We start from the raw sequence: 27,407 nt of genomic DNA on the forward strand, positions 1-27,407 counted from the left end.
TTGGACTTTTTTGAGAATCAAGCTCCTTCCTCCCAAATCTAAGCTCTCTCTCTCTCTTAAGAACTCTTTCTCTCTCTCTCTCTCTAAGTGATAAGGTATGATGAAGGTGAAAATGAGGATAAGGATGAAGTTGAATCAGTTTTATGGCCACAAACCCGAAACCCGTGTGAAAAGACCATAACACCCCTCATTTAAAGCCTTTAAAACGAGTTTAAAATTCTGATCTGGCAACAGGAACGTCGTTCCAGACATAGGAATGTCGTTCCTCATAACGTGACTATGGAACGCCGTTCCACTTAGGAGAACGTCGTTCCCCAAACTGCCCCTAAACATGTTCTGTTCAACTTTTACATTTTCTTCATTGCAGAACGTCGTTCTATGATTCTAGAATGTCATTCCCCCTTTTGGAACGTCGTTCCTCCTTTTAGAACGTAGTTCCTTTTTCTGAAATTTGGGGTGTTACAAAAACCACCCCCAGAGACCTTCCCAAATCGCATTGTTGTTGTCATTACCATCAAAAGTTGAAAACTCCCTGCTTAGAGTGAGAATTGAACCTAGGTTGGCAGTACTCCAAGTTGGATCCCACCCTCATGCCACTCAAACCAAGCTTCGGTGGTAACTTTAATGCATTATTAGTACTCTGTATTATTTTAGGTAGGGGACATTAATTTTGGGTCACATATAAATAATAATATGAACTCTTTTTGTGAGATGGAGAGATAAATTTTGATGCTGATGTGACAATGATGTAGTATTTATAACGAATAGAGTGTTAGTTATGATAGAAAGTGGTCTTAGATGGATTCTTTTTTCCTGAAATCGAGAGGTAGATCGTTCATTTAGGATGTCGACAATGACATGAGATCGAAGAAAGTAGACAATTGATTATGTAGGACTGAGGTTTCAAAATTCTCTATTCAGAGATTAATCGGTCAGGACTTTAGAATGATTAATCGGCAATTCGAGGATTAATCGAGAATTAATCGGATTGTACTTTATACATTTAAATATTAAATTTTAATAATTATATGTGTAAATATAGAAAAAAACCATAAATGTAAAAATAAACTTTAACATAATTGTCTAAAATTATTCATTTTGCTCAAAAACTAAAAAATTCTAGTTAAATTCATGTTAAAATGTTAACCATGTTTTACTTTGACCGACTTTGATTACTGAATTCGATTTTGATCCATCAATTGACGTTGACCGTTTAATTAAACGGGTTTTTGAAAATTGAAACGGATTGCTCTTAAAAATGATTAATCAGGAATTAATCGACGAGTAATCGGGTTTTTTTACAAAAGTGTGTAGGACCATTTATGTTTATTTTTCTACATAAATACATACATATATTAAAAAAGTGGTATAAGTAAGAAAAATTAAGATGGTGGTGGTGTACTGTAGGCTGAAGTTTCAATATGTTGTTACTAAGACTTAAACTTGAAAAACTCCAACGAATAACATATTTCTCTAATATGTAAAAAGTTCGTTTATGAACATGTACCGTAAAAGTAAGTAATTTGTTACCGTAGTAAACAATTCTTGTGGAGAAAATAAAACTATTTAGTTTTTATTAGTTGCAGAACTCTTACATTTGATTTAATTAATATTAATATATTAATATTAATATTGAAAATGTAAATGTAAATGTAAATGTAAAACAAAATTTGCAAATGGAAAGGGTGGGACATATGTTGATGTGACAAGGCACAACGATGGAGAGGTGGTGCCACGTGCGCAGGGTATGGAGGTCCAATAGGAGTTGGGTGCTTCACCTCACATATTAACAGTATCTACGTCTTCTCAACTTTCATTAATAAGATCATTTGTAGACAAGATGGTAGTAGGGCTGTAAAGGTTCTGTGACAAAGTTCCGAGGAAGTTATGAAAAGAGAGTTGCAATGGTAAGGCTTTGTTTTACATCAGAGGAAATAGGTTCTTGGTTCGGTTTGCTAGCCATTTTGTGTCCATGTTTCAACCACATACGCTTCATAGCGCCCATGATGAACGCATTGTTAAAAAATAGTGTATGAACTAAAGAGCTTATAGTCTAGCGGTATGTGAAGATCCCCTTCAATTTTAATTGAGAGGTTAGGAGGTTCAAGCCTCGTAGTATGAATTTATATATTCATAGATAAATTTGCATTGGATGTGTAATTTTGCCCTTAAAAAAACATTGCATAAAAACAGATAATCTAGTTTGGATTATGAATTGTGTCACATTTTCTCAGTTAAATATTTCGACTTTATCAATCATCGAGTTCACGAAATCTTAACTATGATAAAATTAGGATGATATTTTGTTTTTAGAAAAAAAAAAAAGATTACAAAATTTGAATAGACTTGGTATGTGTTCTATGTTTTAGTACAAACGCATCCTCATGTTTTTTTTTTCTAGTGAAAAAAATAGTTTCCATTGGAATACAAAGGGGTGCTAACTCTTTAATTTGGCAAGAAATACCAGTTGGTATTTTGGTGTGAAGGATCAGTTCATATTTGGCAGGAATAGTTGTTTGACATATACAGTTTGGGGCACTGCCCTTAAAACCCCATAAGGGGCTGCGTCTCTTGACATCCACTATTTACACGACAAATCGAGTTAGTTTTTCACGAACGTACATTCTACACTCTTCGAACGTGTTGATTATACTTATATTTATAGTAAATCACAACTCCACAACTAATTAAAACAATTATTGCACCAGTACACATTTACTGATTTCCGAATTACAACTTTTCTGGTAATAGTAAAACAGTAATAGTAATAAGTAATAATACGGAGTAGTAAATAACAAGAACCATAGTCATAACAAAACATATCTCCACTGTATGGTCGTAGTTAATGTGCACATGCAAGGGTTTATATGTGTATGGTATTGGCATGCATGCAAACACTGCAGTTGTAGGCTAATAAGCATTTAAAATCTGAATGCATCAAAAACTCGAGAAATTGCTCACATTCAGTCACCTTTTAAATTTATCAATCCACTTGAACATCATTATTACAAAAACAGGCAAATTATTTGTTTCTACTGACAAAACTAAACATCGTAACCAAGGTGATACTAGGATTGAGGATGAGGATGCATAGTTAACTGGCCATAATAATTTTTCTATCAACCAAACAAAACAATCAACTGTAACTGAAATATAAACCTTGAACTTCATCAACCAGCAACGAGCTGGTACACAATACAATTTATAAATTATAATTTGAAGATGTAAAAAGTAACATGATGTCATATGAATAAATCACAAAATATAGTTCTCCCAATTTACACATACATATATTCACCCTCTCGAACTGCGTTAACAGCTCCTTTCCTCTCTTCTTCAGCTTCTTTCTCTCGCTCTTTGCGACTTTCATACTCGTGATCATCTGTCCGCAATTCATGCCGACAAATTGGACACGAATTATGCTCATCCTGCATAAAAGAAAAGGCTCAGAACCCACATTTATTTCTAAATTTAGAAACCGTAGTCTGAATGTCTCCAAAGGTGTTTGGAAGTGTGTTTTAAAACTTATTATTATAATGCAACGTTAGATAAGCCATATTAGAGGATCAACAGTAATGATGAGTTGTAAAAAAGCATTTGTGAAAACCGTTTCAAAATAAAAACTATTTAAATATATCCAACACCAAAGACTTTCGTTATGGTTCAAAAGGAAGCAACTAATTACCAGCCATGGTTTGAGACAATGAGGATGAAATGTATGCTTGCATGGCATCTCTTGCATACTATCGTTTACTGCCAAATTCTCCTTACAGATGGCACATTCGGCATCCGCCCCTAGTTTAGCCAAAATCTCATATGTAATAATGATAACTGGAAGCTTTGCAACAACTTCTTTACTTGTTGGTGGTGCTTTTGGGGCCGAATCCCCCTCTGGGAACTGCATATTAATATTGATGTATAGTATCAGAAGTCATGGATATAATATAAACTCCTAATTTTCATAAAAGATTACATCTTCTAGCTCATATCATGACTAGTTTGAAGGTGGAAATTTCAACCCATTTACATACAAATGAATAGCCAACATTGAAGAAATCGCTTCTTGGGCAGAATTCGGCAGAGACTTTTGAAGGAGTTCTCGGCAACTCAGATAGTTCTTGGGGTAGAACTCAGATGTTGACAAACGTTGACTTTTAGATACTCCGTATATAATTAATAAGTTTATAAATATATGGTACAGTATAAAATTTCATTAAATAAATTAAAATAGAGGGTTAAAAGTGTAAATTCAAATCGAGTAAAGGGTTAGTTTGGTAAGTACAAGGGGTTAAAAGTCAATTTCAAATAAAAATCGCAACTTTTAGTTGACCGAGTTTTCCCCAATTTTCTGATTTTTTAACCAATTTTTCGTCCGTTGACCGATTGGCCGAGTCTGGGCCGGTGAACTCGCTAGCCATTTGAAACCGACAAGTCCCAAAGTTATCGACCAAGTTGGATGATTTCTGCAACACTGTGAATAGTTTCGGTTATGTTTTATCTCTAACATATCAAATGAGTCAGCCCAAACTGTATTTTTGATGCATAACAACAACTGAATCATTCCACACAGAAATAGACTACCATCAAAATCAAAATAATATATATTTTGTGATCATATTTGACATTAATTACCCATAGAACATTTTTGAACCTAAAGTGTTCAAGTCAGCCTGACCCCTTCAACTCATATCGAATTACCCGTTCTAAACAGAAACCCTATTCTGAGACATTACCTACTAACCCACACACCCCTACTTGAGTCACCCATCAACATCTAAAAATCTACAATGATATAAGAAGAAATGCATATTAGTAGGAGTAAATTACCATTGCCACAAGTCTGTCGATCATCTCTTGAGGTAGAGTGTTGGACTCGTCTGATATGTTTGGAATAAGCTCATGAATTCTATCCAACAGCTCTTGCGGTAAATTATTGGATCCATCTGATGTGCCGTCTTGAGATGTTTGAGCTTGAGACATAATAGCAGCAAGGGCTGACATCATATTGGATTGAACCAGCCAGTGAGGTGGTGGAGGCTCTTGGTCCACAGTTAGATGCCCTTCAAACAGATATCCTGCAATAAATTATGATAAGAGTAAATTATACTATTGTGGTTTATATGAAATTACACTACCTGTCCTTATCTTTAGAAAATTACAACGAAAGTCTTTCTCGCTTACATGAAATTGCACCAATTGTCCTTAATTACACCAATCATCTTGACTTAACCCTAATAGTAGGTTGATGCACCCTAATTTACATAAAATGCGCGTTGCCCGTCCCTCTTAGTAACACACATTTTGATTATGTCAGGGACCATCAACGTACACTTTTAAGTAAGTCGGGGACGATCTAATTTCTAATAGATAATGATGATTGGTGTAATGTCGTTAAAACAGAGGGGCGACCACCGTGCACTACCAATCAATAAGGGAGGGACAGTCGGTGTAATTTGCTTGAGATAAAGACGGTTGATGTAATTTCATGTCACCTCTAAAATGTGAAAGTAACAATGTCTACTATACATATAGCAAGATCCTAGAGGGGGAAAAAATTTCTGTTATGGTAACAAATGGGCAGATCGAGGTTGTGTTTTATTCTCTCACGGGTAAATACCCAAAAAGAAGGCTAGCTTTAGGGGAATAGGTCAAATGTTGCCCGGGTTGAAAGATACCCAAAGCACATTCATAATGCATCGAAGAAATAGACTATTTATAAAAGACAGTAGAATTTTTTTGATAAAAAGTGTCAGAATCAACAATTTTGACCCTTTACTAATCAACTGCTACCCACCCATTTTACCACTTCTGCATTTTGTGACGACCCGGAAATTTCCGACCAAATTTAAACTTGATCTTTATATGAATTCGACAAGATAAGCAAAGTCTGTAATGTTGAGTCTCGAAAATTTTGAAATTATATTCATGTAATCAATTACCCTTCGACTATGCTCGACGGTTCACGAACAATTATGTGTAAATAAATATGTAAATATATAAATATATGTTATTATGAATCTATAAATGATATATATATATATATATATATATATATAATTCAGTAAATATCGTTATATAAAATAATATTACATTTAAATGCAAGATTTAAAATAATTGTTATATTAATATTATTATCATTACTTTTATCAATATTAAAATTTGTATAATTAATATTATTATTTTTAATACAAAATATATATATATATATATATATATATATATATATATATATATATATATATATATATATATATAATTTGATAAGTATAAGTTGTTATATTATTATTGTCAATATTATTATTATCAATGAAATTAATATTATTATAACTGATAATAATACTAGTACCATTAATATTATTAATATTTTTATTATCATTATTAAAATCAGTGTTAGATATATTATTATTAGCAATAGATAATATATAGATAGGAAAGTTGATATATATATAAATTGAGATATTATTATTAGTATTATTGTTATTATCAATAATATTAGTATGATTATAATTAGTATTATTGTTATTAATAATATTAGTGTTATATATTTTATAGTAATTATCATCATTATCATTAGTAATAATATTATTATTATTACTATTACATTTGTATTACTATTATTTATAATATTAAGAGTATTATTATCATATTTATATTTATTAATAAGATTAATTTATAAGCTATAAAAATAAATAAATAGATATAATAGATATACAACTTCGGATATAAATACAGGTATATGAAAATCGATATGCAGATTATATATAAATACATACATATTTACAGAATGCAGATATATGTATATATATATATATATATATATATATATATATATATATATATATATATATATATATATATATATGATAAAATACAGATAAATAAGAAGTAGAGTCCAAAATCTGTTTCATATCGTTATCTAACTGTATTTGATTTGTGTTTCTGTCTCTAAGCTCGTCCCAATCACAATCCAATCACTTGAACAAATCCATGTATCTATTAGCAGTCAGTTTCATCCATTATTTTCTTGTCTACTCCAATTTGGAATATTAATCTCAATACAGAACGAAGTCGGTTGTAGGTCACTATCCAGTTTTAAATTTAATCTCTTAGCTTCATTCTTGATTCGATTCTTCCATGTCGATACACTAGAAGTTAACTTGATGTCAGATCCAAGAGAAGATATTAAATCGAGTTGTTTCTGCTTTATTATATTAGTTCCCCTAAATCATATATATATATATATATATATATGATAATGCTAAAAACGAACATATATTTCATAGCATTATTCCTCAAGAAAGACAAGCTTTTAGTTGCAATTGTTCTATTTACAAGTGATATTCGTTTAAATAATAAAAGGTGAAGACAAAAGACAGATTTGACGAATTGAAGACGCAAACGACCAAAAAGCTCAAAAGAACAAAAGACAATCAAAAAGGTTCCAATTATTGATAAGAAACGTCTCGAAATCACAAGAGTACAAGATTCAAAACGCAAAGTACAAGATATTAAATTGTACGCGAGGACGTTCGAAAATCCGGAACCGGGACCAGAGTCAACTCTTAACGCTCGACGCAACGGACTAAAAATTACAAGTTAACTATGTATATAAATATAATATAATATATAATTAATTATATTAATTATATATATATTATATATATATATTTAAAACCGTCGGCAGCAGGAAACTCCAAGGGTGTAAAATGAAAATGCCTCTCCGCGACTCGCGGAGTTTGAAGGGCTTTTTGCCGCGAGTCGCGGAGCCCCAAATTCCAAATCTGGCTATAAAGCAAACCGAATTCTGATCGAATTAAACATCTTATTTTCTCAATCTCTCTCAATATATACGTAATATATTTATATTTATAATTTATATTTTAATTTTAATTATAATTCTAATAAGAAGGGTATGTTAGCAAATGTTGTAAGGGTGTAAGTCGAAATTCTGTCCGTGTAACGCTACGCTATTTTTAATCATTGTAAGTTATGTTCAACCTTTTTATATTAATGTCTCGTAGCTAAGTTATTATTATGCTTGTTTAAAACGAAGTAATCATGATGTTGGGCTAATTACTAAAATTGGGTAATTGGGCTTTGTACCATAATTGGGGTTTGGACAAAAGAACGACACTTGTGGAAACTAGGCTATGGGCTATTAATGGGCTTTATATTTGTTTAACTAAATGAAAGTTTGTTAATGTTAATATAAAGATTTACAATTGGGCGTCCCTATAAATTACCATATACACTCGATCGGACACGATGGGCGGGGTATTTATATGTACGAATAATCGTTCATTTAACCGGACACGGGAATGGATTAATAGCCACTAGAATAATTAAAACAGGGGTGAAATTACATTCAAGGGTAATTGGTGTAATTGTTAACAAAGTAGTAAAACCTTGGTTTACACGCAGTCGATAACCTGGTGTATTCATTAAACAAAGTATTAAAACCTTGTTACAATTCGAATCCCCAATTAGTTGGAATATTTATCTTCGGGTATAATAATAATTTGACAAGGACACTTGCAATTTATATTTATGACTGATGGACTGTTATGGACAAAAACCAGACGGACATATTGAATAATCCAGGACAAAGGACAATTAACCCATGGGCATAAAACTAAAATCAACACGTCAAACATCATGATTACGGAAGTTTAAATAAGCATAATTCTTTTATTTCATATTTTATTTCCTTTATTTTATATTTAATTGCACTTCTAATTATCGCACTTTTATTTATTGTTATTTCATTTTATCGCACTTTTAATTATCGTACTTTTTAATTATCGCAATTTAATTTTTATCGCATTTTTATTATTCGCAATTTCATTATCGTTATTTACTTTACGCTTTAATTTAAAGTCTTGTATTTATTTTATATTTTACATTAGGTTTTAACTGCGACTAAAGTTTTAAAATCGACAAACCGGTCATTAAACGGTAAAAACCCCCCTTTATAATAATAATATTACTTATATATATATTTGTATTTTTATAAAAGTAAACTAATATAGCGTTGAGCTTTGTTTAAAGATTTCCCTGTGGAACGAACCGGACTTACTAAAAACTACACTACTGTACGATTAGGTACACTGCCTATAAGTGTTGTAGCAAGGTTTAAGTATATCCATTCTATAAATAAATAAATATCTTGTGTAAAATTGTATCGTATTTAATAGTATTTTCTAGTAAAATAATAACTATTTTATATACACCTCGTTCGACATCAAGTAATTTTTGGCGCCGCTGCCGGGGAACTCATTTTAAAAGCCGGAAGCGCAACGCTAATAATATAAAAAAAAAAAAAGATTTTTTTTAGTTTAATTTTATTAAAATTCGTTTTTGTAAAAATACGTTTTAATTATTGAAAAATATAAAAAGAAAAACAAAAATATAAGTATTTTTAGGATTTTGTTAAATATTTAAGTTTTATAAGTTTCTTTATCTTTATTTTAATTTATAAAAATATAAATTTTATTAAAAATCGTTTATTTAAACTAAAAACAGAAAAAAAGAAAATAATAAAAAAAAAAAAAAATAAAGAAAACGCGTAAAAAGTGAAACCTGTCAACTGTTTTTCTGAACCCCGCGACTCGCGGGGTTTTCCTCTTTATTCACCGCAACTCGCGGAGGGCCTCTGACACACGGACAAAACCCTAATTTCGCATTGATTACGGGGTTTTAATTATTATTATTATTATTTAACTTTATTATTATTATTATTAATATTAATTTTAGTTTTTTTACTTTTTACTTTATATTTATGTATTTAGTTTTAATAAGTTTTTATTAAAATTGTAAAATTAGTAGTTTTTATTAAATAAATAATATAAAAATAATATTTTTTATAAAAATTGTACTTTTTACAACTTTTTATATATTTTGATATTTTGTACCTTTTTAATCGTTGTAGCGTAAAATTTGTATTTTTAGCTCATATTTAATTTTAAACTTAGTTTTAGCTATAGTTATTTTTACTCCTAGATTTTTAGGCTTTGCCGTAGAATTCCTTAAGTGCTTTTTCTTTAGACTAAGATTTAGGTGCTTTAGAATTTTGCGACGCCTTTTTAAGTTTTAGTTTCTTTTTAAGTTATTTCCATTTGGGATTTAGTTTTTCCTTGTAAGCTTTAATATTTTTAGACACCTTTTACTATGTACCAATTATCATTCCAATTAGTAATTTCAATTTGCGATTATAATTTTAAGTTAGTTGTAGTAATAAGGTTAAATTAGTTAAGTATTTTTAAGTTTTTATAAGTTTCTTTTATTTTTCCGTCACCTTTTATTTTTCAACCATTTTTCTTTTTCGACATTTTTCGACGAACTCTTTTTCTCTCTTATTTCTCGCTATTCTAGTTTTTAGGACTTAGAATTTTTTCTACTTCTTATCTAAATTTCATAAAATTACGAAAATTTATTTTAAGTGGTTAAATTAATAGACATCAAAATTTTCTGGTTCGTAGTAATAGTTGGATTTGTACGTGGACCGGGTTATTGGAGCCAAACAGTCCTCAATTATATTGAGACCAAACGAATCCTGCCCCTCTGCTGCATCTTTTGGCTATTCGAAACGTGGGCAAAATCAGAAAAGTCTATTAATTGGATAACTTATTATAATTTTTCTTTCCTTTTTAAAACTAATAGGATATTCTGTGAATGCACCGAGCAAGACGTTCATCATCTTTTGTACGTTCACCACCTGTAACTCGATCAAGACATCGTTTAACAAATATAACCGCCGTTGATTTTTCTTTAGAATCGTCATCCAGTCGACCAAGTACTTCAGTTCAAATTTCCGATAATCCAGTTTTTGAAACAAACCTCACAATTGAGAATCCAGAAAATATTCAGGAACGGTTCATAGATCCTGAACCATTAAACTTTCCTCCGGAACCACCAATCATTCAAACAGAGATTGTTGAGGAACGAACTATTAAATCAGAATCATCTAGTGATACCGAGTCAACAAATTCAATTATGGAGAATCTGGAACCTTTAAGTATGGAAGACCGAATGAGAGCTAAACGCACTGGCCAAGGTCACGCAATTACTCATCCAGACATTAATGCGCCAGATTATGAAATCAAAGGACAAATTCTACACATGGTGACTAATCAATGCCAATTTAGTGGTGCGCCGAAGGAAGATCCAAATGAACATCTACGTACCTTTAATAGGATCTGCACACTATTTAAAATACGAGAAGTGGAGGATGAACAGATATATCTCATGTTATTTCCCTGGACTTTAAAGGGAGAAGCCAAAGATTGGTTGGAATCGTTACCTGAAGGGGCGATCGATACATGGGACGTTTTAATTGATAAATTTCTTAAACAATTCTTTCCTGCATCAAAAGCCGTAAGACTTCAAGCAGAAATTGTTACGTTCACACAGAAGCCAAATGAAACTCTATATGAGGCGTGGACAAGATATGGAAAGTTGTTAAGAGGATGTCCGCAACATGGTTTAGACACCTGTCAAATAGTACAAATATTCTACCGAGGATGCGACATCACTACAAGAAAAGACATAGATATAGCAGCTGGTGGTTCTATTATGAAGAAAACCGAAACTGATGCTTACAAAATTATTGATAATACTGCTTCCCACTCACATGAGTGGCACCAAGAAAAAGATATCATTAGATCATCTAAAGCAGCTAGAGCCGATTCTAGCCATGACTTAGATTCCATTTCAGCAAAGATAGATGCTGTGGAGAGACGAATGGAAAAGATGACTAAAGATATTCATACTATACGAATTAGTTGTGAGCAGTGTGGAGGACCACATTTGACAAAAGATTGTCTCAATATTGAATTAACAATGGAACAAAGAGAGAATATTTCATACATAAACCAAAGGCCTGGAAATAATTATCAGAATAATTATCAACCGCCAAGACCGATTTACAACCAAAACCAGAATTATAACCGAAATATTCCATACAACAACCAACAAGGTCCTAGCAATCAACAAGTATCCAATAATACTTACAATCAGCAAAGACCGAATTTTCAAAACAAACCACCACAACAAACCGAAGATAAAAAGCCAAATTTAGAAGATATGATGACAAAGCTAGTTGAAACTCAAACGCAGTTTTTCACATCTCAAAAACAAACCAATGAACAAAATGCTCAAGCATTTAGAAATCAACAAGCTTCTATTCAAAATCTGGAACAAGAAGTAAGTAACCTAGCAAGGTTAATAGGTGAAAGAAAACCGGGAAGTCTACCTAGCGATACAAACGCTAACCCCCGGAATGAAACAGCTAAAGCTATTACCACAAGAAGTGGTACAACACTTAAACCACCTGAAATACCTGTAACTTCTGATGAAACTATTCCTACTACACAAGAACCACAACCTGATCAGGATAAGGAAAAAGAACCGGTAGTTGAAAAGGTTAATGAAGATAACACAGTTAAGGATAAACCTTATGTTAAACCATATCAACCACCACTTCCTTATCCAAGTAAAATGAAGAAAGAAAAACTTGAAGCCGAGCAATCCAAATTCTTGGATATGTTTAAACAGATAAATGTAAATCTTCCTTTCATTGATGTAATTTCAGGAATGCCAAGGTATGCTAAATTCTTGAAAGATCTAATCACGAATAGAAAGAAAATGGAAGAACTCTCGGCTGTTACTATGAATGCTAATTGTTCAGCAGTGCTGTTGAATAAGATACCAGAAAAACTATCTGATCCAGGAAGTTTCACAATTCCATGTTTTCTGGGTAGTCTTAGTTCAATAGAAGCATTAGCAGATTTAGGTGCTAGTATAAATCTAATGCCGTATTCACTATACGCTAAACTAGACCTTGGAGAATTGAAACCAACCAGAATAAGCATACAACTAGCCGATAGATCAATAAAATATCCTAGAGGGATAATGGAGAACATGCTAGTTAAAGTTGGTACTTTAGTATTTCCAGTAGATTTTGTTGTTTTGGACATGGAAGAAGATTCTCAAGTTCCTCTCATATTAGGAAGACCATTCTTAAACACGGCTAAAGCAATGATAGACGTGTTCGGTAAGAAACTGACCCTAAGTATAGAGGATGAGAGTGTTACCTTTTCAGTGGATAGAGCAATGCAACAACCACAATCTGCAGATGATACATGTTATTATATTAAAACTATAGATGCACATGCAGAATTATTAGAAGAATTTCCAGAATTACAAGGAACAGGAGAATGTTCTTTAGGAGAAGGCAATGAACCAATTGATGAAGCTGAAATGTTAGCTACACTTATAGCTAATGGATATGAACCAACAACAGAAGAAATTCAAATGCTAAAAGAAGAAGACAGATATCGATATAAATCATCGATAGAAGAACCTCCGAAATTAGAATTAAAGCCACTTCCAAACCATTTGGAATACGCTTATTTACATGGTGAATCTGAATTACCTGTAATAATATCGTCTTCTCTTACTGAAAATGAGAAATCACAACTCATTTCTGTGTTGAAAGCTCATAAACCAGCCATTGCATGGAAGATTCATGATATTAAAGGAATAAGTCCTTCGTATTGCACACATAAAATCCTTATGGAAGAAGGTCATAAAACGTATGTGCAACGCCAACGAAGACTAAATCCTAATATGCAAGATGTAGTTAAGAAAGAGATTATTAAACTGCTAGATGCAGGTTTGATATATCCAATTTCTGATAGTCCATGGGTAAGCCCAGTTCAATGCGTACCTAAGAAGGGTGGCATGACTGTCATTACAAATGAGAAAAATGAGCTTATTCCTACTAGGACTGTAACAGGATGGCGTGTATGTATTGATTATAGAAAATTAAATGACGCCACCAGAAAAGATCACTTTCCCTTACCTTTCATAGATCAAATGTTGGAAAGATTAGCCGGAAATAGTTACTATTGTTTTCTAGATGGATTTTCCGGATATTTTCAAATTCCAATAGCACCCGAAGATCAAGAGAAAACCACATTCACGTGCCCTTATGGTACTTTTGCTTACAAACGCATGCCATTTGGACTTTGCAACGCCCCTGCAACCTTTCAAAGGTGTATGATGGCAATTTTTCACGACATGATAGAAGAATGCATGGAAGTATTCATGGATGACTTTTCAGTCTTCGGTGATACATTTAAATCATGTCTAGTTAATCTAGAACGAATGCTAATTAGATGCGAAAAATCAAATCTAGTACTTAATTGGGAGAAATGCCATTTCATGGTTAAAGAAGGCATCGTTCTTGGACATAAAATTTCAAAAGAAGGAATTGAAGTGGATAGAGCTAAAGTAGATGTAATTGCTAAACTTCCACATCCCACCAATGTTAGAGGAGTTAGGAGTTTTCTAGGGCATGCCGGTTTTTACCGACGTTTCATAAAAGATTTTTCTAAAATTGCCACTCCTATGAATAAACTCCTAGAAAAGGATGCGCCATTCATCTTTTCAGATGAATGTATCAAATCTTTTAATATTCTTAAAGAGAAACTCACTAATGCACCGATCATGATAACACCAAATTGGAATCTACCATTTGAACTAATGTGCGATGCAAGTGATTTTGCAATGGGAGCCGTTTTAGGACAAAGGATTGAAAAACGATTTCAACCTATATATTATGCTAGTAAGACATTACAAGGAGCACAAACGAACTATACAACTACTGAAAAAGAACTCCTTGCTATTGTCTTTGCTTTTGATAAATTTCGATCATATCTCGTTCTAGCAAAAACGGTGGTCTATACCGACCATTCTGCTCTTAGATACCTATTTTCAAAACAAGATGCTAAACCAAGATTAATCCGTTGGATCTTACTCTTACAAGAGTTTGATATTGAAATCCGAGATAAAAAAGGAGCAGAAAATCTCGCCGCTGATCATCTTTCTCGTCTTGAAAATCCCGAATTAGAAGTTCTAAATGAATCGGCCATACAAGACAACTTTCCTGATGAATATCTATTGAAGATAGATTATAAAGAAATCCCATGGTTTGCAGACTATGCAAACTACTTAGTTTGTGGATTCCTTGAAAAAGGATTATCGTACCAAAGACGAAAGAAATTCTTCAGTGATATAAAACACTATTTCTGGGAAGATCCACATCTGTTTAAAAGTTGTCCCGATGGAATAATACGCCGATGTGTATTTGGAGATGAAGCTAGTAAAATTTTAAACCATTGTCACACAGGACCAACAGGAGGGCATTATGGGCCTCAACTAACAGCAAGAAAAGTTTATGAAGCTGGATTCTATTGGCCTACAATTTACAAAGACGCACACCTTCTTTGCAAATCCTGTGATGCATGTCAAAGGGCCGGAAAAATAAGTCAACGTGATGAAATGCCACAAAATGTCATCCAAGTATGTGAAGTATTTGACATTTGGGGTATTGACTTTATGGGTCCATTTCCAAAATCTCAAAATAATCTATATATACTCGTAGCCATTGATTATGTATCTAAATGGGCGGAAGCACAAGCTCTCCCAACTAACGATGCACGAGTTGTAGTTAACTTTTTAAAACGTCTTTTTGCAAGGTTTGGAACACCGAAAGCTTTAATAAGTGATCGGGGTACTCATTTTTGTAATAATCAACTTGAGAAAGTTCTTAAAAGATATGGAGTAACTCATAAAATCTCCACCGCATATCATCCACAAACAAGTGGACAAGTTGAAAATACCAACCGAGCTTTAAAACGTATTCTAGAGAAAACCGTAGGATCAAATCCGAAGGAATGGTCCATTAAATTGGAGGATGCACTCTGGGCTTTTAGAACAGCCTACAAAACTCCAATTGGAACCACACCTTTTAGACTTGTGTATGGAAAAGCATGTCATCTTCCAGTAGAAATTGAACACAAAGCATTTTGGGCTTTGAAGACATGTAATCTTGATTTACATGAAGCCGGACGTCTACGATTAAGTCAACTAAACGAATTAGAAGAATTAAGACATGAAGCATACGATAATTCGTTAATCTATAAAGAAAGAACGAAGAAATGGCATGATAAAAGAATCAGAAGTTCAAAAGAATTTAAAGAAGGAGACAGAGTTCTTCTTTTCAATTCACGATTCAAGCTATTTCCTGGAAAATTGAAATCAAGATGGTCTGGACCATTCATAGTCAAAAGAGTTTTCCCATACGGAACGATAGAATTGATAAATTCAAATGGGATTGAATTTAAAGTTAATGGTCACAGAGTTAAACATTACATACATGGTCCGATGGAAGTCGACAACGAAGTTAATCACAATTTCGACACCACAGCTAACTAAGTGTGGGGAGAATCAAGTCTTTAAAGGATAATATGTATTTCTGTTAGAGTTAGATTGTCTGTTTTCGTGTAGTTCTCAAAAATGGAACACGTATGGTCTTTCCCTAGCAGACCCTAAAGAACTAGTCTTCTCCCCCCATTCTGAATTTTTATTTTTTTTAGGTTTTTACGAAATGAAGACTGCCTGTGAACTAAACCATGGTCTAATGCTACACGCTTTGATCACTAAAAGAAATAATGATATACTACCGAGTGAATTAGTATCAGTAATCAGAGAAAGAATGGACGGAGTTAGAAAAGGATCCAGATGCGAAGATAATAAGTTACAATTTGGTAAAGGAAAATCAAAATCCGCAGCGAAAAGAAGAGCACGACACCTAGAAAAATGTCACAAATGCGGAAAATGGTCACATGGAGGTAAATGTTCAAATAATCAAACCTATTCAAATACCGAATTTGTTACTTTATGCAGAGACGGACCGTTCATATGTTTAGAAGAAAAGACAATGAATGCTCGAGGTTACGCCTATGCAGCCATGGAAGACCAATTAAACCGACTATCTTATGAATATAATAGATCATATAACTAAGAAATCTATTTCACAGGTATGTCTGTACAGTTTTTATTTTTATTTTTATTTTTAACCTTTTGATAATAAACGCTAATTTGTTCGCTAAAAAGTATTAAATTGGTATTGAATAAAATTAGGTTTGGCGACCGAAATTATTGATATCATTCAAAAATTTATTACATCACTGCGAAATTTAACGTTTATTCTTAAGGTATAAATATCTTTAATCAATCAAACCAAAATATTTAAAAAATTCGTCATGAGTTAAATTAGGTCTTGGAACCGAAATTACTTTACCGAAAAGAGGGGCGCATATTTTTGATAATATTTGACTGATTAAAGTGGGATAAAAAGACAAAAAGATTTTTAATTTATTTTTACCATGTTTTTAATCTTAATATTTAAATCTTAAATTAATATTGTAAACTTTGTAAAAACAATATTTTTAAAATTGTAAATATTTGAAAAATTAATATAAGTTTGGTGTGAATTTATAATATAAATTTTTAAATTAAGTTTGGTGTGAATTTTTAATTTTTAAAATATGAATTTTAATTTTATGCATTTCAAATTTTAAGTTTGGTGTGAATTTTTAATTTTTAATTTTTTTTTTAATTTTGAATTTTATATTTAAGTTGTGTGAATTAAAAAACAAAAATTTACTTTATCTCATTAAGTTAAAAATATGATTTTTAAAATTCGTCGTAAGTTGAAGACTAGGTCTTTGAACCGAAATTGCTTTACCCGAGGGAGGGACGAGAACTTTTATTATCATTATTTTTAATCTTATTGATTTAAAGTATACAAAAACATTAAAAAACCCAAAAATCTTAGCTTTTAAAACAATCGCTACAAAGAGACAAATTTTAAAATTTTGTCGAGGGACGGACTAGGACATCGATCCGAAACGACCTCGTCCTAAATAACAAGGGAAACAAAATTTTAAAATTAATTTCTTAATTGTTTTATAAGTTAAAGATTATAAAAAAAAAAAAAAAAAAAAAAAAAAAAAAAAAAAAAAAAAAAAAAAAAAAAAAAATAACTCCGCGACTCGCGGAGTTTTAAGTGAAAACCTCCGCGACTCGCGGAGGGACAAAATTACAGAAAAAAAATATAACCAGCTGCACGAACAGAATAACACACACACACATACTGCACTTCGAAAAAAACCCGAAACAACCCACAAAAATCATCCCAAAAACTCAATTTTTCACCGTTAATCTTCAAATTTTTCACTACAATCATGTTGAGAAGGATGATATCTAGGAACTACTCAAGAAAACAGGTACAATTACACCCCAAATCACCTTTAAATCCGAATTTTAGTGTGTTCTTGAGCATATTTTCATAATTTGAATTTTGTTAATTTTTAGTGTAATTAGTGTTAAATTGTTAGTATATTATGCATGTATAACCTAGATTGATGCTTGTTAACATGATTTGAAGCCAAAAACTTCAAAATCTTTAGAATCTAGGGTTTGTGTTCTTGAGCAATTTGGGGCTTTTTGATATAAACAGGTTATGGCCGATTTTTGTCATGAATTGTTGCTAAATTGAGTAGTGTAACATGTCTAGGTAGTTAAATGATCCAAACTTTGAGCCTAAACATGATTTTGAGAATTAAAGTGGACTTTTTCAAGTCCAAAATTCATGAACTTGATTTTTGAAAGATAATGCCATTTGAGACTTGTTTATTTGCTAGTAATGATTATTTTGACATGTTATTTGAGTTGAATGCTTATGAACTTGGCGAAAATTTTCGTATATGCTTATTTGAAAAAGTGTAGATTTGATAAAAATGTGAAAATGAGCTTAAGTTTGATATAAAATAATAATGTCATTGTAATTATTTTGATTGATGATTTTGCTGACACTAATGCATATTTGGATGCACAAAATTTGTGTTTGATGTGTTTTGCAGACTGAAAGGGGTGAATCTTCATCCCAAGCCCGCCATGCTCCTGCTGAGAACTTGAAACAACAGGAGGTAGATAACTACTACAAGCAGGATGTACCTCATCCAGTCATGACCTTTTCAGATATGCACTTGGAACAGTTGCACCCGAACCTACGATTTGACAGACTTTGGATAGATTATCCAAAATATCAACGGGGTTTGCATACTCTTCACTCAAAGGTTGTTGAGGTACCGAGGGTCATAGAATGGGGACCCTTGGAAGCTGTAGAATTGGCCGGGCCAATTAGGGAATTACTGGTACAGAGGTATGGTAATTCTTCTTTTAATGACTGGATATGTTTATTCACCATACGCAGACCTGTATATAAAGTATGGTGTGAAGAGTTGTTATGTAGTATAGAGTTGAATGATCGGGTAGCCAGTTTAACCGATCGTTCTTTTATTAGATTTTTGTTAGGCGGTTCGATGCGCCACATGTCTTTACTGGACATGGCTCAGGCTTTACGTATATATACGCCTGAGGAATTAGCGTCTGCCGATTGTAGAGGATTGATACTAAACGGTAGGAAAATAGATGAGAATTTTGATACACACGGTGTGTGGAGTCAAATGACAAGCCATCACCGTTTTAAAGGGGGAAACTACTCTTATTTGGATATAGATAGAGCCGAATTAAGAGTAATACATAGATTTTTAGCTAATTCGATTACACAAAGGGGTAAAAACAAAGAAAAGGTAAATGAACAAGATTTGTTTTACCATATGTGTATTCGAGACCCACACAGCGCTGTAAGTATACCATATTGTGTGGGTTATTATTTATCAGCTATGGTTCGAGGGATGCGTCCACATAGCATAATAGGAGGTGGTATTTTTATTACTTTGATTGGTGAATATCTCGGTGTGGATATAAGTCGGGGGGGATTATTAGTAGAAGAGCCGGAACCCCGCGACACTATAGGTTTAAATGTATACCATGGTGCGAAAGTGTTGAAGCGGCGAAATAACGCCGCAGTACGATACAATGGTAGACATCCACAGGTAGAGAGAAACCAGGAACAAGGTAATGTAGGAGGGGGGCAAGAAATTCATAGGTTTATAGCTTCTCAGGAATACGAAAATGCTAGACAGAGAGCATTTGAAGATTGGCAAGTTCATCAGAACCAGATCATAGCGCATTGCCAACACATAGGTAGAAACTATATTCCTACACCGAAACCCGTCTTCCCTCCTTGGTCGATAGAGATGCAGCCACCATATCCTACGTATGACCCTGCCGAGGCATTCTATAGCACTTATGGTTATGCGTGGAACCCCTATTGGTACCAATATCATCCTTAGTTTTTTTTTTTTATTTTTATTTTTATTTTGTAATTTGTATTTATTGATATGTTTAATACTTTTGTTAATATTGTAATCATTTTTATAATTATCTAACTTTTATTCTTAGATTTTAATAATTTTTGAATGTGGGGTAATAAACCAAACTTCAAAAATATGTATATATGTTTGCAGTTTATCTTATGTACACAACAGGGTAAAACAACGCATTTTCAAAGACTGGCATTAAGTTCAGCAAAAACAAGTAATTTTGACGACAATGATGCAAAATACATGTGAAATAACAACAAGACGGAATGAACAAATGACGTGCACCATTTATCATTCAGCAAACAAACGCCAATATATTTGGAAACTTTGGTAAAAATTTAATCATTTTCACACAAATCACCCTCAATAATTTAAATTGTTACTGATTTCTTGCAAATGAGGGCATTGCAAGATCTTAAGTGTGGGAAGGGATTAAATTCTTTCGGATTTTAAAATTTTTATATTAAACACTTGGTTACCATTAAAAATACTAGTAAAGCAGTAGTTGTATTAGAATCTAGTGCTCTCTGATAAAAAGAACAGCCCTAGTCTTATATACTGACTACCCAATTCTAGTAAAATTTTTCGAAATTTTCAATTAAATGAATTAAAATCATGTTTATACATATTTATGAACGATAAAACTAGGTTTTAACACCGAAATTATTGTTACCTCGGAAAGGACATAAATTGAGAAACAAACTAAAATGTTAAAATTCATTTAAAATGGAATAGAGGACGATAAAAAGAAAAATAAAAAGCCAAGTGTGGGAAAATTTACCAAGTTATTTTAAACATATGCCACATATATTTGTAACAAATAACTGAAAATACTTTTGCTTTGGACTAAACTAAACTGTTTTACCCGATGAAAGAAAAGAAGAGATGGATCTACACGATGAATCAATTCCATCATTAAAAGGAAGTAAAGTCTTCCGAAAAAGACACGCGCTTCTTGATTTAGGTCATGAAGTTGTCGTCCAGACCAGCTGTAGGTTGACGAAAAATCTAGAAAAGTCATCACTAAAATCAGCAGGAAATCCACGGACCTCAGCATTAAACAGGGTCGCCAAGTGGTCAGATTTATCCTAACCATGAGAAGGATTTATCTCGTACAATGGGGGGGCACTATGCAAATTAGCTGGATAAGACTAATGAATCAGATCCCCAGAAAGGATAATCTCCTTAAAGATCAAAAATCAGCTTTTAAGCCTGATATTACTCAATCCTAGAGATTGACCTTAAAGATTGAGAATTCAAACTCATGGAATTCAATGATATCTAAACTCGAGCTTGAACGAGAAAATATTTTGATCAAAATTATAAACCGATTTGTTTTCTGAAAACCCTATTTTCAATGCGTTCATTACCATTGAACGTAAAATCCTAGGAATTCACCTGGAATTCATTAGGTCACCTGAACCAAATCGGGTGTCAACCGTAAGAACGGTGGTTGCATAGCATGGTCAAAGACAGGACCTTGTGCCAGACCGACAAATTATAAGGGTGAGCTTTACTATTGCTCCTACCAAGGATAGTAATTGCGTCCGACACGTTATAGACCATAAACAAAAGCATGTCACGGGACATTGCCTTAACAGTTGCTTGTTCAACGCTTTCCTTTACAACCGGACGGTAGTTTACCGAAAGGTAATATACGGGACAAGTAAACTGGACGTGTTGCTTTCCAAATACAAGGTTAGCAAGTGGGTGACACAAAACCGCAAGTTTTGAGCTAAAAATTTTCAAATCTGAAACCCACCAAACCCACAAAAATATTTTGCAAACACCGGTAAAGGGTTATTCCGGAAAACTTATCTAGGGTAAAAACTAGATTTAATTTTCAAAAGATCAAATGTTTTCATAAAGATCCAATTTCCTTAATGGATCTAAATTTTTATAGTCATGTGGGACTGTAAACCATATCGTTACTACCATTGTTTATACCGCCGTATAGAAATCACTGATGTACAAAGTGTGAAGAATAAAGAAGTGATTCTAGTATTTCAAGACAATATTGCTTGAGGACAAGCAACGCTCAAGTGTGGGAATATTTGATAATGCTAAAAACGAACATATATTTCATAGCATTATTCCTCAAGAAAGACAAGCTTTTAGTTGCAATTGTTCTATTTACAAGTGATATTCGTTTAAATAATAAAAGGTGAAGACAAAAGACAGATTTGACGAATTGAAGACGCAAACGACCAAAAAGCTCAAAAGAACAAAAGACAATCAAAAAGGTTCCAATTATTGATAAGAAACGTCTCGAAATCACAAGAGTACAAGATTCAAAACGCAAAGTACAAGATATTAAATTGTACGCGAGGACGTTCGAAAATCCGGAACCGGGACCAGAGTCAACTCTTAACGCTCGACGCAACGGACTAAAAATTACAAGTTAACTATGTATATAAATATAATATAATATATAATTAATTATATTAATTATATATATATTATATATATATATTTAAAACCGTCGGCAGCAGGAAACTCCAAGGGTGTAAAATGAAAATGCCTCTCCGCGACTCGCGGAGTTTGAAGGGCTTTTTGCCGCGAGTCGCGGAGCCCCAAATTCCAAATCTGGCTATAAAGCAAACCGAATTCTGATCGAATTAAACATCTTATTTTCTCAATCTCTCTCAATATATACGTAATATATTTATATTTATAATTTATATTTTAATTTTAATTATAATTCTAATAAGAAGGGTATGTTAGCAAATGTTGTAAGGGTGTAAGTCGAAATTCTGTCCGTGTAACGCTACGCTATTTTTAATCATTGTAAGTTATGTTCAACCTTTTTATATTAATGTCTCGTAGCTAAGTTATTATTATGCTTGTTTAAAACGAAGTAATCATGATGTTGGGCTAATTACTAAAATTGGGTAATTGGGCTTTGTACCATAATTGGGGTTTGGACAAAAGAACGACACTTGTGGAAACTAGGCTATGGGCTATTAATGGGCTTTATATTTGTTTAACTAAATGAAAGTTTGTTAATGTTAATATAAAGATTTACAATTGGGCGTCCCTATAAATTACCATATACACTCGATCGGACACGATGGGCGGGGTATTTATATGTACGAATAATCGTTCATTTAACCGGACACGGGAATGGATTAATAGCCACTAGAATAATTAAAACAGGGGTGAAATTACATTCAAGGGTAATTGGTGTAATTGTTAACAAAGTAGTAAAACCTTGGTTTACACGCAGTCGATAACCTGGTGTATTCATTAAACAAAGTATTAAAACCTTGTTACAATTCGAATCCCCAATTAGTTGGAATATTTATCTTCGGGTATAATAATAATTTGACAAGGACACTTGCAATTTATATTTATGACTGATGGACTGTTATGGACAAAAACCAGACGGACATATTGAATAATCCAGGACAAAGGACAATTAACCCATGGGCATAAAACTAAAATCAACACGTCAAACATCATGATTACGGAAGTTTAAATAAGCATAATTCTTTTATTTCATATTTTATTTCCTTTATTTTATATTTAATTGCACTTCTAATTATCGCACTTTTATTTATTGTTATTTCATTTTATCGCACTTTTAATTATCGTACTTTTTAATTATCGCAATTTAATTTTTATCGCATTTTTATTATTCGCAATTTCATTATCGTTATTTACTTTACGCTTTAATTTAAAGTCTTGTATTTATTTTATATTTTACATTAGGTTTTAACTGCGACTAAAGTTTTAAAATCGACAAACCGGTCATTAAACGGTAAAAACCCCCCCTTTATAATAATAATATTACTTATATATATATTTGTATTTTTATAAAAGTAAACTAATATAGCGTTGAGCTTTGTTTAAAGATTTCCCTGTGGAACGAACCGGACTTACTAAAAACTACACTACTGTACGATTAGGTACACTGCCTATAAGTGTTGTAGCAAGGTTTAAGTATATCCATTCTATAAATAAATAAATATCTTGTGTAAAATTGTATCGTATTTAATAGTATTTTCTAGTAAAATAATAACTATTTTATATACACCTCGTTCGACATCAATATATATATATATATATATATATATATATATATATATATATATATATATATATATATATATATATATATATATATATATATATATATATATATATATATATATATATATATGCGTATTGAACACACTAAGAAAATAAGACATAACCTTCTTGATATCAAACTCCACCATCGATCCTCATTTCAACCGAACACTTATCAATCGCTGCACTTTATTATATTTCTGTTTTGGACGAACGATAATCACCACCATGAACTCAACAACCCATATCACCACCTCTATATTTTTTTTTCCTCTTTTCTTCTTTTTCTCTGATAACCCATCATCATAACGACCACATTCATTACTCTTGTATTACTTTTGCAACTACACTATTATTTGTTTCTGTTTCTTTTTATTTCGAACCCACAACTGCTACTGCAGTTTCTTTTCGTGCTCTAGATTGAATATTCTGAGAAAGGAGATAAACAAAAACATTTAATAGAGGAGAAGAGGATACCGATAACCCTACTTAAATAATAATACAAAGCCTCTTTTATTAAAGTGTAGACAACCTACTAGTTGATTGATAATGGAGTATGATGTGTTATATAATAAACCTAACCAAAAATCCATCCCATAATCCACTTGCAAAAGCCATAATTCTATTCATTATTATAAAACCCCACTTGGTTGATAAAGGTATAGAATGATTTAAATAATGAATGGTTATGCTCGATTATTTTCTGTTTCTACTTTGCTGAAACGAACAGACAACATCATGGGTTAGTAATAGACTACTCTTTTGCTCCTTTTACTTCCTCTTATTTCTATGTACACGTACACCATCCAAAAAAAACTCATATGTAAAGATGATTAAAGTTATGATAATGAGTGTTCTTGGGACCAACAATCTGATTATATACGCAATTATCCTTCACCTTTTTAGCCGAAAGTTTCCAACATATATAACTCCATTTTTCTACAAAGTATCGGTACCCCACTCACGCACTTACTCAATTGTTTTGGTCTAACATGCTACAAATTCTGTTGCATCTGACTTTTTTCTATTTCGGCTCGACCCATACAACTACAAACCCACTTCAAACACCCCAAGTCTGCTACACGATATTTATTTCTATTTATGTTCAAACGTATCTGTTTTCCTGTCTTCCTACTTCCTGTCCAAAACCCAATTGTATCTCGGTTATAAACCAAGCGAAGAAACCATGATTTGATTGCTACATGTTGATTTCCTTTGATAATAACCTTTCCAAAATCACTTTATTCATTTTCGTTCCTTTTACATTTGGACCGACAAATTATTAAGCAACCAACCCCCACTAAATTATTAAAGGGAAACCAAACAACCAACTTGCAAATAAACTAATCCTTGTACGCATCCAAATTGGGACAGCTTGCTTATTTTTTTTAAAAAGACCGACCCATGTGAGAACACGTAATGAACTTAGTTATAATATTTTAGTAGTTGGGCCAGTAATTACGGAGAGCCATAATGATGATCGTAGAATAATTAGTCGATGGTGATGGATGAACAAGATGATATTGATGATAGATTGACGATGAGGTTTAAGCATGAAATCACGATAATATGTGACGATGTATCATTGATGATGTACTCGCTGTCACAACGATGATGTATTAATGGTGATAGTGATATTAATGATCACGAGTAGGAACAATGATGACGAGGAAGATGAGTATAATGATGATGATGATGATGATTATTTACCATGATTTCGAATGATAAAGATATTATGATGATAATAGATAGCAAAGAAGAAGGAAATCGATGATGATAAGAATCATGATTTTATGTGTTAACTTGATGATGATTATAATAATGGAGACAATACAGTTTTGGTAATAAGGATTAAGGAAACCAGATCCTTCTTAAGTTACTGGATCTTCTTTCATTGGGCCGAATATCACCATATTATGTTTTGGGCCGAAAGATGTGATATTATCTGGTTGGGCGGAAATGAAGCAGATGGGTTAAATAATTTGATGATGTAAGTTTAATAGGGAAAATAGAAAACAGTTTAATGGTTAAGGGATGATTCTGGTGAGCGAGAGGTCTCGGGTTTGAGCCCGAGCTGAGGCAGTTTACTTCTTTTTGGAGCTTTTTTTGTGAGGTAGTATTTATTATTACTCTTATTATTAGTACTATCATTATTTTTACCACTATTATTGTTATTATGACAAATAAATATTATTTTACAAAAATACATTACAAATATATTAATATTACATATTACTAAGTTTTTATTATTAAAATGATATTAAGTAAACTATATATAAAATATATCAATAATATAAATATACATATATATTTTCAACATATATAAATATTGAAATAAACTTCTATTTTTAATATATTATGATTATGATAAATGATAAATAGTATATTATTAAACTACTGTAATAATTATTTACTATATTAATATTAATAAATGAATTATAGAACTAAATAATTACTACTTAAAGTATATAGGATAAATATAACTTATTTATTAATATGATATGTAAATTATGTCATATATAAACTTGTTAGTTGTTATTATATGTGTTAATATATACATAAATGATATAGGTTCGTGAATCCGAGGTCAACTCTGCATTGTTCAGTTTCGTCGTATGCATATTTTTACTACAAAATATCGTATCGTGAGTTTCATTTGCTCCCTTTTTAAATGCTTTTGCAATATATATTTTTGGGACTGAGAATACATGCGCTTTTATAACTGTTTTACGAAATAGACACAAGTAATTGAAACTACATTATATGGGTGAATGATCGAAGCAGAATATGCCCCTTTTTGCTTGGTAACCTAAGAATTAGTAAACCGATCTACTAATTGACGCGAATCCTAAAGATAGATCTATTAGGCCTAACGAACCCCATCCAAAGTACCGGATGCTTTAATACTTCGAATTCGTTTTTATCATTTCCGAAGGATTTCCCGAAATGATAGGGGATATTCTTATATGCATCTTGTTAATGTCGGTTACCAGGTGTTCACCATATGAATGATTTTTGTCTCTATGCATGGGACGTATATTTATGAGAACTGGAAATGAAATTCTTGTGGTCTATTAAAATGATGAAAATGAATGATTATGATAAACTAATGAACTCACCAACCTTTTAGTTGACACTTTAAAGCATGTTTATTCTCAGGTATTAAAGAAATCTTCCGCTGTGCATTTGCTCATATTA

The 27,407-nt window shown here is 32.2% G+C and overlaps 1 pseudogene; it reads right to left on the minus strand.

Annotated features, from left to right (window-relative positions):
- Window positions 1-3,278: 3,278 nt before the first annotated feature.
- LOC139890707 (E3 ubiquitin-protein ligase AIP2-like) overlaps window positions 3,279-27,407 on the minus strand; it is a 45,290-nt pseudogene continuing 21,161 nt past the window's right edge.

This window comes from Rutidosis leptorrhynchoides, chromosome 2 (assembly GCF_046630445.1).
Source record: "Rutidosis leptorrhynchoides isolate AG116_Rl617_1_P2 chromosome 2, CSIRO_AGI_Rlap_v1, whole genome shotgun sequence".
NCBI classification, from domain to species: Eukaryota; Viridiplantae; Streptophyta; class Magnoliopsida; order Asterales; family Asteraceae; genus Rutidosis; species Rutidosis leptorrhynchoides.